This window comes from Cherax quadricarinatus, chromosome 48, assembly GCF_038502225.1.
Source record: "Cherax quadricarinatus isolate ZL_2023a chromosome 48, ASM3850222v1, whole genome shotgun sequence".
NCBI lineage: Eukaryota > Metazoa > Arthropoda > Malacostraca > Decapoda > Parastacidae > Cherax > Cherax quadricarinatus.
In genome coordinates this window covers 14,847,658-14,859,079 of record NC_091339.1, presented here as the reverse complement: position 1 = coordinate 14,859,079, position 11,422 = coordinate 14,847,658, and the positions used below count along the sequence as shown (strand labels likewise).

The 11,422-nt window shown below is 52.3% G+C and overlaps 1 protein-coding gene across 9 annotated transcripts in view; it reads left to right on the top strand.

The window, feature by feature from the left end:
- The first annotated feature begins 1,151 nt into the window (after window positions 1–1,151).
- Window positions 1,152–11,422, top strand: part of LOC128696131 (transcription factor E2F4-like) — a 72,823-nt gene continuing 62,552 nt past the window's right edge. For 3 of the 9 annotated variants that reach the window (XM_070094898.1, XM_070094891.1, XM_070094899.1), the window contains exon 1: window positions 1,156–1,241. The gene's annotated coding sequence lies outside the window, so the exon portion shown is untranslated. Of the gene's footprint in view, window positions 1,242–1,264; window positions 1,506–1,647; window positions 1,763–11,422 lie in introns of those variants that run through there. The other 6 variants (XM_070094893.1, XM_070094892.1, XM_070094895.1 and 3 more) reach the window with 4 other exon arrangements.

The window sequence follows — 11,422 nt, the reverse complement described above, 5'->3', positions numbered from 1 at the left end:
GACAAAAGCACCAAACATTTAAAAAAAAGTTACAGCTTTAGTAGTCTTAACACGCTACTCATTAACTTTCTGGTGCAATTCCATTGACATAATCTCATTTAGGCCTATCCTATCTTGCTTCCCGGGAGGACTGCATTCCAGTGGCTGGTATTTATTTCATTTTACTCTTTGTTGTCGGTGACGACAGGGCAGAGCGCTAGCTAAAACTCCTAGTAACCTCAGTCATTATTCAGAGTACTTCCGGCAGGGAGCCTCACTAAGGCACTGCCTCACCCTTACATGTCAACTTTGAAACTTAAGACATTTCCCTTTTGCAAATCTCTCTGGGATGTTAAGATCTCAGTATTTTGCTTAAATTGAGTAGGCTGGTGGATAACTTGACAGGTTATAACTGAATTATCTACGTTACTAATCTAATACTAACGCTGCTTCAACTGTTATCACAAGGTTAACAGAGTTAACGTTTTAAAGTCATCATTATCATTAGCAGGTTCAGTGAACCTCAACAAGATGGGTAACTCTAGGTAACATGGAGGGCAGTGGGACATCCCTGGCTATCTTAGCCATGAAATAGGTGAGGGTTGCAGCTGATGCAGTAGGGATGGCAGTAGGATGGACGGGACTCTGGGCCAGACAAACTCCCCCACCAGCTGGGCCATTTAACTCAACACACATCGACCTTATGGCACTCCCGCCCCGAAGAAGCGTACTACCTTAAAACTATATCAAATTATCATAATCACTTAATAAGGAGACTATAAAATTATCGAAAAAACATAAATAATAGGAACTCATAAATTTGAATTAAAAATAATTGGAAAACTATTGATATTCACGTTACTAATGCCTTGTGAATATTGCTACGCTCTGCATAGGTTCCTGTCTTTGTTTACCAAAATACCGTGGCTTTAAATCGACACTGAGGGCATCTGGTGGCAACAAGTTTAAAATTTAGACTTTTTGTTTATATACGTATTTTAATAAATACGGATGTGTCATGGGAACGAATTGCCTTTAGAATTAACATATCAGATTATATTTTACGATGTAGGAAATAAGATAAGAGAGGGAGAGTGTGGAATGGGAATTCTTTGATGATAGGAGTATGAACGCTCGCTGAGTGGGACTGGCGGGAAATTCGTATAGCATGGGGATTGGAGTTTGGCGCCACTTATTGTTCACTGGTGAACTGGTGGTCGGGAGGGAAAGTGGCGCGCTTCCTATTTCGCCTCACAAGTGGAGTAAGTGTTATCCCCTGGCGTTGTGTGTTGGTTTTGTAGCTTGTAGAAGGTAGATGTGCGTTGTGGCGTGAGCTGAGGGCTGCAGGAGTAGAGATGAGGCCAGGGTGAGGTGCGGAAGTTATAGGTGCAGTTTTGGCGGGCTGGCCGCCATCACAGCGCCAGCATGGGTGACGCGCGCGAGTTGGGCCTCCTCGGTTAACCTTAATTTTCTCCCTTCACTAGAGTCTAATAGCTTCATTTCCTCGTCAGCCTTGAAGATGAGAGGTGAGTGGTTCTAGAAACGTAATTGTTGGTGGAAAAAGTTGTGGCTGGAGCAATAAAAGGGAATGCAACGTTGCCGCATCTAGTAGGTGTAGAGGTGGAGGCTGTAGTGAAGATTGTGTCGGGGCTTGACCTGACCATCACCACCACCTGTCCTACTTACGCCCATGCCCTCTCCTTAACCCACACCTGCAACTGCTGACCCCGCAGGCAAGCCTCAAGTCCAAATTCGTGGACTTTGGGTAACTTTTAAAGTGATGGTAAGGATATTGAGATGGGTTCCTCGTGGCGTTATGGTAGTGGTAGATTATGGTGGTAGCGGCGCTAACACCACTGCAGTAAGAGCCTCGCCCTTGTGGATATATAATCCCAGGTTTAGTCCATAACCTGCAGTAGGGGCGGCACTGTCCAGTATCAGTCCAGCTTTGCACAAAAGCTAGTAACTGTGTTGAAATGAATGGAAATTATGCAGGTGAATGTGATTGTTTTAGTATGAGCTCCCTTGGTAATGGGTACATAGGTTGTATATTTGGGCGCAGAGGGACCCATGTCTGTGAAATAACTATACCAATGCTTGTATATATGTACAGCATCCTTTGTGTGGAGATGGAATGAGTTTAGAATAGGCCAGACTTGCAGAAGTGGGAATAGTTGGGCTTGTCAGACCTGCCTAGCAAGGGCCAGTAGGCCTACTGCAGTGCTTATTGTATAGTTGCCTTTTCCAGTACTAAATTGGTAAGCCTTCACCATGCTACTGGATGAATGTGAATTTTGAAAGCAACCAACAAACTACTAATTCTTCTTGAGCATTTCACTAACATTACCTCCCTTAACTAGGTACTTACTCTCCCAAGTTTTTGCATGTGAGTAGGACCTGGCTGTGATGAACCAGTAGGCCTCTTTGCAGTGCTTATGTTTTCAAGCAATACATTTGCTTTCAGGGCTGCTAGGGTAACTCATTAATGATGGTCTTTATTTAGTAAACACCTAGACTCATTAATAACTTGTGTATTTAGTCAAAATTGCATTGGAGACATGGAGAGAGAGTGCAGAAATTGAATAAAGCACCCAACAGTGGCTCTAGCTAGCATAAATTAAGATAACTATAACTGTCATGCCATAAAATTACCTTTTAAGTGCCAACACTTGCTGTGTAGACATAAAACAATATAAGAATTTATTAGAAATATAAGTAAGAATGATCGAGTGTGAGCAGGAATTTGTCATGAACCAGTACACCTGCTGTAGATATAGAAATAAAGTACTGAAAATATCTAATAAAGGCAGAACTCTGCAGTGGGTTAAAACTGGATAGGATTTTTTAGGAACAAGATGGGAAAACACTAGCAATAAGTGCTGATAAATGAAAAACGCTGCATGTTAGTATCTTGAATTAGGCTTTGAGTTTTAAAAATACAGGTACACTATACATGAGACGGTTGGTTAAGAGTAGGATCCACTTAGCATGGGCTAGTAGGTTACTGCAACATTCCACTGTGAGTTAGTATAAGCACAGAGCCCACTTAGCCAAATCGTTTAGCTATTTCAGTACATGTCCTAAGGATTTCAGTACATGTCCTAAGGATTTACTCAAGCCCCTGTTACTCATTGCATTCTAAGAAGTTAGCATTGTTCCCATGAATATAGTATGTCATGGACTGGGCCGTGAGGACGCTGATCCTTGGAATACCCTCCAGGCAGGTATATCTATTTCCAGTTAACATAAGAACATAAGAACATAAGAACGAAGGAACACTGCAGAAGGCCTACTGGCCCATGCGAGGCAGGTCCAAGTCCCTACCGGCTTAAGCCAATGCACCCAACCTAGTCAGGTCAGGTCACATTGACTTAAGGGAGGAACACGGCAACCGACCTGTTAGCACAAGCTATCAGGTCCAACTCACACCCACCCACATCTACTCATGTATTTATCCAACCTATTTTTAAAGCTACACAACGTTCTGGCCTCTATAACTGTACTTGGGAGTTTGTTCCACTCATCCACAACTCTATTACCAAACCAGTACTTTCCTATATCCCTCCTGAATCTGAATTTTTCCAACTTAAAACCATTGCTGCGAGTCCTGTCTAGGCTAGATATTTTCAGCACACTATTTACATCCCCTTTATTTATTCCTGTCTTCCACTTATAAACCTCAATCATATCCCCCCTAATTCTACGTCTTTCTAGAGAGTGCAGTTTCAGGGCCCTTAGTCTATCCTCATAGGGAAGGTTTCTGATACATGGGATCATCTTTGTCATCCTCCTTTGTACATTTTCCAGAGAATTTATATCCATTCTGTAATACGGTGACCAAAACTGTGCAGCATAATCTAAATGAGGCCTAACCAAGGATGTATAGAGTTGAAGAACAACCTGAGGACTCCTATTATTTATGCTTCTTGATATGAAGCCAAGGATTCTATTAGCTTTATTGCGAACACTTATGCACTGTTGTCTTGGTTTCAGATTACTGCTAACCAGAACTCCTAAATCTTTTTCGCAATCCGTAATATTAAGATCTACATTATTTAGTTTATATGTGGCATGGTTATTGTCCTGTCCAACATTTAGAACTTTGCATTTGTCTATATTAAACTGCATTTGCCACTTCTCCGACCACTGCATCAGTCTATTCAAATCTTCCTGGAGTGCTCGAATGTCCTCGTCAGAATGAATTCGACGGCCTATTTTGGTGTCATCGGCAAACTTGCCGATGTCGCTCTTTATGCCCTCATCTATGTCGTTTATGTAGATTGTGAACAGCAGGGGGCCCAACACTGACCCCTGTGGAACACCGCTCGTGACGCTTCCCCACTCTGATTTCTCCCCATTTATGCAAACTCTCTGCTGCCTATTTGTCAACCATGCCTCTATCCAGGAAAAAATTTCTCCTCCTATTCCATGTGCTTTAATTTTCCTCAATAGTCTCTGATGTGGGACCCTGTCAAAAGCCTTACTGAAGTCCATATACACAATATCATATTCATTACCATGATCTACCTCCTCAAATACCTTAGTGAAAAAAGTTAATAAATTCGTAAGGCAGGAACGCCCCTTTGTAAAACCATGCTGAGATTCGTTGATTAATTTATGCTTTTCAAGGTGGCTACGAACTGCCTCGGCAATTATTGATTCCATAAATTTTCCCACTATGGAGGTTAGGCTTATTGGTCTATAGTTCGAAGCTAAGGACCTGTCACCTGTTTTGAAAATAGGTATCACATTTGCCATTTTCCACTTATCTGGCACCATGCCAGTTTGTAGTGATATGTTGAAAAGATTAGCCAAAGGTGTGCTAAGCTCCTCTTTACATTCCTTTAGAACCCTTGCATACAGTTCATCAGGGCCTGGGGATTTGTTAGGTTTTAATTTATCTATTTGCCTGCAAGGTCTTCAATCCTTTTCTCCAAGAAAACCCATTTCACTTTAAGTTCCTTTGAGCTGGTTTCACTCTAGGGGCCACCTTAGCCCATTTCACTTGGGTCTCTAATCGTTTTTGATTGGGGGATCCTTTAGGCCATTTTACCTCAGGAACACCTTATAACCCACTTTAGGGTTCTTAAGTACCAGATTTAAATTTAGGGTCCTATTGAGAAACCCGTTGAACTAGGGGCCCTCAAATCACAAGTAGGGCTCGAACCCCTGCCGAGTGAATCTTAAAACTAGCAGGTCCTCAAGTAGCCTATTTTAATAATTAATAATTAAACTTTAGGGCTTTCAAGTAGCCCTTAAGCGACCCAAGTTTGCTTTAGAGCTTCATTAAATAATGCATTTTTCTTTAAATACCCACCAAGTCACCCATTTCACTTTGGGGTCCTCTTAAGTAGCAAGTTTCATTTCAGGGTCTTCAATTAATGACCCCGTAAGCGACAGTGCTCTGTGGGCACCTTTAATTGACCAATTGAAGTTACCCCGTTCTCTTTAGGGGTCCCCTTAAATGACTCATTAATTTTGGTCTTTAGTGACCTGTTTGTCTTAGGGAACACTAAAGTGACTCATTTCACTTTAGGAACCCCTAAAGTGACCCATTTTGCTCTCGAGAACCCCATATGGGCCGCCAGCAGCACCAGCCTGGTTGACAAGGTAAGCACTAGACAAGCCTGGCGCAGTGCTGGATTACGGGAATAGGAAAACTCTTGAAACCAATCAAAGGTAAACGACCCACTTTTAGGTATACCTCAAATAACTCGTTGTACTTTGAGGGCACCTTCCTTAACTAATTTAACTTGGATATAGGAGTTTTGTGGTTTAGCGCTTAGTTTTGATTACAATAACTTAGGTATATCTTAACTCAATATTTTTCACCCCCTAAGTGACTAATTTCACTTTTGAGACACCATAGGTACCTCATTTTACGTTGTCGACGAGACACCTTAAGTGACTTATTTCACATGAGCTCTTTAAGGGATACATTTCACTGAATTCCTTGCTTCCGGTTTTACTTTTGGTGATCCCCCTAAAGTGGACTACACTTTTGGTGATCCCCCTAAAGTGGACTACACTTTTGGTGATTCCCCCTACAGTGGACTCCACTTTTGGTGATTCCCCCTACAGTGGGCTCCACTTTTGGTGATTCCCCCTACAGTGGGCTCCACTTTTGGTGATTCCCCCTACAGTGGGCTCCACTTTTGGTGATTCCCCCTACAGTGGGCTCCACTTTTGGTGATTCCCCCTACAGTGGGCTCCACTTTTGGTGATTCCCCCTACAGTGGGCTCCACTTTTGGTGATTCCCCCTACAGTGGGCTCCACTTTTGGTGATTCCCCCTACAGTGGGCTCCACTTTTGGTGATTCCCCCTACAGTGGGCTCCACTTTTGGTGATTCCCCCTACAGTGGGCTCCACTTTTGGTGATTCCCCCTACAGTGGGCTCCACTTTTGGTGATTCCCCCTACAGTGGGCTCCACTTTTGGTGATTCCCCCTACAGTGGGCTCCACTTTTGGTGATTCCCCCTACAGTGGGCTCCACTTTTGGTGATTCCCCCTACAGTGGGCTCCACTTTTGGTGATTCCCCCTACAGTGGGCTCCACTTTTGGTGATTCCCCCTACAGTGGGCTCCACTTTTGGTGATTCCCCCTACAGTGGGCTCCACTTTTGGTGATTCCCCCTACAGTGGGCTCCACTTTTGGTGATTCCCCCTACAGTGGGCTCCACTTTTGGTGATTCCCCCTACAGTGGGCTCCACTTTTGGTGATTCCCCCTACAGTGGGCTCCACTTTTGGTGATTCCCCCTACAGTGGGCTCCACTTTTGGTGATTCCCCCTACAGTGGGCTCCACTTTTGGTGATTCCCCCTACAGTGGGCTCCACTTTTGGTGATTCCCCCTACAGTGGGCTCCACTTTTGGTGATTCCCCCTACAGTGGGCTCCACTTTTGGTGATTCCCCCTACAGTGGGCTCCACTTTTGGTGATTCCCCCTACAGTGGGCTCCACTTTTGGTGATTCCCCCTACAGTGGGCTCCACTTTTGGTGATTCCCCCTACAGTGGGCTCCACTTTTGGTGATTCCCCCTACAGTGGGCTCCACTTTTGGTGATTCCCCCTACAGTGGGCTCCACTTTTGGTGATTCCCCCTACAGTGGGCTCCACTTTTGGTGATTCCCCCTACAGTGGGCTCCACTTTTGGTGATTCCCCCTACAGTGGGCTCCACTTTTGGTGATTCCCCCTACAGTGGGCTCCACTTTTGGTGATTCCCCCTACAGTGGGCTCCACTTTTGGTGATTCCCCCTACAGTGGGCTCCACTTTTGGTGATTCCCCCTACAGTGGGCTCCACTTTTGGTGATTCCCCCTACAGTGGGCTCCACTTTTGGTGATTCCCCCTACAGTGGGCTCCACTTTTGGTGATTCCCCCTACAGTGGGCTCCACTTTTGGTGATTCCCCCTACAGTGGGCTCCACTTTTGGTGATTCCCCCTACAGTGGGCTCCACTTTTGGTGATTCCCCCTACAGTGGGCTCCACTTTTGGTGATTCCCCCTACAGTGGGCTCCACTTTTGGTGATTCCCCCTACAGTGGGCTCCACTTTTGGTGATTCCCCCTACAGTGGGCTCCACTTTTGGTGATTCCCCCTACAGTGGGCTCCACTTTTGGTGATTCCCCCTACAGTGGGCTCCACTTTTGGTGATTCCCCCTACAGTGGGCTCCACTTTTGGTGATTCCCCCTACAGTGGGCTCCACTTTTGGTGATTCCCCCTACAGTGGGCTCCACTTTTGGTGATTCCCCCTACAGTGGGCTCCACTTTTGGTGATTCCCCCTACAGTGGGCTCCACTTTTGGTGATTCCCCCTACAGTGGGCTCCACTTTTGGTGATTCCCCCTACAGTGGGCTCCACTTTTGGTGATTCCCCCTACAGTGGGCTCCACTTTTGGTGATTCCCCCTACATGGGCTCCACTTTTGGTGATTCCCCCTACAGTGGGCTCCACTTTTGGTGATTCCCCCTACAGTGGGCTCCACTTTTGGTGATTCCCCCTACAGGGGGCTCCACTTCCCCCTTGGGTGATTCCCCCTACAGTGGGCTCCACTTTTGGTGATTCCCCCTACAGTGGGCTCCACTTTTGGCGATTCCCCCTACAGTGGGCTCCACGTTTGGCGACTCCCCCTACAGCGGGCTCCACTTTCGGCGACTCCCCCTACAGCGGGCTCCACTTTCGGCGACTCCCCCTACAGCGGGCTCCACTTTCGGCGACTCCCCCTACAGCGGGCTCCACTTTCGGCGACTCCCCCTACAGCGGGCTCCACTTTCGGCGACTCCCCCTACAGCGGGCTCCACTTTCGGCGACTCCCCCTACAGCGGGCTCCACTTTCGGCGACTCCCCCTACAGCGGGCTCCACTTTCGGCGACTCCCCCTACAGCGGGCTCCACTTTCGGCGACTCCCCCTACAGCGGGCTCCACTTTCGGCGACTCCCCCTACAGCGGGCTCCACTTTCGGCGACTCCCCCTACAGCGGGCTCCACTTTCGGCGACTCCCCCTACAGCGGGCTCCACTTTCGGCGACTCCCCCTACAGCGGGCTCCACTTTCGGCGACTCCCCCTACAGCGGGCTCCACTTTCGGCGACTCCCCCTACAGCGGGCTCCACTTTCGGCGACTCCCCCTACAGCGGGCTCCACTTTCGGCGACTCCCCCTACAGCGGGCTCCACTTTCGGCGACTCCCCCTGCAGCGGGCTCCACTTTCGGCGACTCCCCCTACAGCGGGCTCCACTTTCGGCGACTCCCCCTACAGCGGGCTCCACTTTCGGCGACTCCCCCTACAGCGGGCTCCACTTTCGGCGACTCCCCCTACAGCGGGCTCCACTTTCGGCGACTCCCCCTACAGCGGGCTCCACTTTCGGCGACTCCCCCTACAGCGGGCTCCACTTTCGGCGACTCCCCCTGCAGCGGGCTCCACTTTCGGCGACTCCCCCTACAGCGGGCTCCACTTTCGGCGACTCCCCCTGCAGCGGGCTCCACTTTCGGCGACTCCCCCTGCAGCGGGCTCCACTTTCGGCGACTCCCCCTACAGCGGGCTCCACTTTCGGCGACTCCCCCTACAGCGGGCTCCACTTTCGGCGACTCCCCCTACAGCGGGCTCCACTTTCGGCGACTCCCCCTACAGCGGGCTCCACTTTCGGCGACTCCCCCTACAGCGGGCTCCACTTTCGGCGACTCCCCCTACAGCGGGCTCCACTTTCGGCGACTCCCCCTGCAGCGGGCTCCACTTTCGGCGACTCCCCCTACAGCGGGCTCCACTTTCGGCGACTCCCCCTACAGCGGGCTCCACTTTCGGCGACTCCCCCTGCAGCGGGCTCCACTTTCGGCGACTCCCCCTGCAGCGGGCTCCACTTTCGGCGACTCCCCCTGCAGCGGGCTCCACTTTCGGCGACTCCCCCTGCAGCGGGCTCCACTTTCGGCGACTCCCCCTGCAGCGGGCTCCACTTTCGGCGACTCCCCCTGCAGCGGGGATCTGCGCCCCCAGAGGGGAGCTCACTTTTGGGGGTCCTCCCCAGAGCGGGGGCGTCTCGTCCTTGAGGAGGGGGGCCCCGTGTTGGGCGACTCGTTCTTGGGGGGGGGGGGGGTCGTTTGGCGCCTCGTCCTTGAGGGGGGCCTCGGGTTGGGTGACCCGTCCTAGAGGGGGTGGCCCGTCTTGGATAATTCGTCCTTGAGGGGGGGCCCCTGTGTGGGATGACTCGTCCGTCTCTTGATTCGTCCTTGGGGGGGGGCGTGGGTGACTATCTTCGTGCTTGGTGACTAGTTGATTGACTAGTCCTTGAGGCGGCCCCCGTGCTTGGGGGGGGGGTGCTTTGACCAGTCCTTGAGGCGGCCCCCGTGCTTGGTGACCAGTCCTTGAGGCGGCCCCCGTGCTTGGTGACTAGTCCTTGAGGCGGCCCCCGTGCTTGGTGACTAGTCCTTGAGGCGGCCCCCGTGCTTGGTGACTAGTCCTTGAGGCGGCCCCCGTGCTTGGTGACTAGTCCTTGAGGCGGCCCCCGTGCTTGGTGACTCGTCCTTCAGGGGGGGCCCCGTGCTTGGTGACTACTTCGTGCTTGGTGACTAGTCCTTGAGGCGGCCCCCGTGCTTGGTGACTCGTCCTTCAGGGGGGGCCCCGTGCTTGGTGACTCGTCCTTCAGGGGGGGCCCCGTGCTTGGTGACTCGTCCTTGAGGGGGGGCCCCGTGTTTGGTGACTCGTCCTTGAGGGGGGGCCCCGTGTTTGGTGACTCGTCCTTCAGGGGGGCCCCGTGTTTGGTGACTCGTCCTTGAGTGGGAGCCCCCGTGTTTGGTGACTTGTCTCTGAAGGGGGGCCCGTGTTTGGCGACTCGTCCTTGGGGGCCCGTGTTTGGCGACTCGTCGTTGAGGGGGGAGGCCGCCCGTGTTTGGCGACTCGTCCTTGAGGTGGGGCCCCGTTTTGGGTGACTCGTCCCTAAGGGGGAAAGGGCCCATTGAGTTGTGTTTTCCTAATAGGAGGCTCCCCGTAAGGAACGCATCACTCAATGGGGGGGGGCCCTAACTTCTGAGGGATGTTTTTTAACGCGTCCCCCCTTGAACGCGTCCCCCAACGGGGGCCCCCCCACATGGAAGTTGCGTCCCCGACGGGGGGCTGCCACGTGGGTGCGTCCCCGACTGGGGGCTGCCACGTGGGTGCGTCCCCGACTGGGGGCTGCCACGTGGGTGCGTCCCCGACTGGGGGCTGCCACGTGGGTGCGTCCCCGACTGGGGGCTGCCACGTGGGTGCGTCCCCGACTGGGGGCTGCCACGTGGGTGCGTCCCCGACTGGGGGCTGCCACGTGGGTGCGTCCCCGACTGGGGGCTGCCACGTGGGTGCGTCCCCGACTGGGGGCTGCCACGTGGGTGCGTCCCCGACTGGGGGCTGCCACGTGGGTGCGTCCCCGACTGGGGGCTGCCACGTGGGTGCGTCCCCGACTGGGGGCTGCCACGTGGGTGCGTCCCCGACTGGGGGCTGCCACGTGGGTGCGTCCCCGACTGGGGGCTGCCACGTGGGTGCGTCCCCGACTGGGGGCTGCCACGTGGGTGCGTCCCCGACTGGGGGCTGCCACGTGGGTGCGTCCCCGACTGGGGGCTGCCACGTGGGTGCGTCCCCGACTGGGGGCTGCCACGTGGGTGCGTCCCCGACTGGGGGCTGCCACGTGGGTGCGTCCCCGACTGGGGGCTGCCACGTGGGTGCGTCCCCGACTGGGGGCTGCCACGTGGGTGCGTCCCCGACTGGGGGCTGCCACGTGGGTGCGTCCCCGACTGGGGGCTGCCACGTGGGTGCGTCCCCGACTGGGGGCTGCCACGTGGGTGCGTCCCCGACTGGGGGCTGCCACGTGGGTGCGTCCCCGACTGGGGGCTGCCACGTGGGTGCGTCCCCGACTGGGGGCTGCCACGTGGGTGCGTCCCCGACTGGGGGCTGCCACGTGGGTGCGTCCCCGACTGGGGGCTG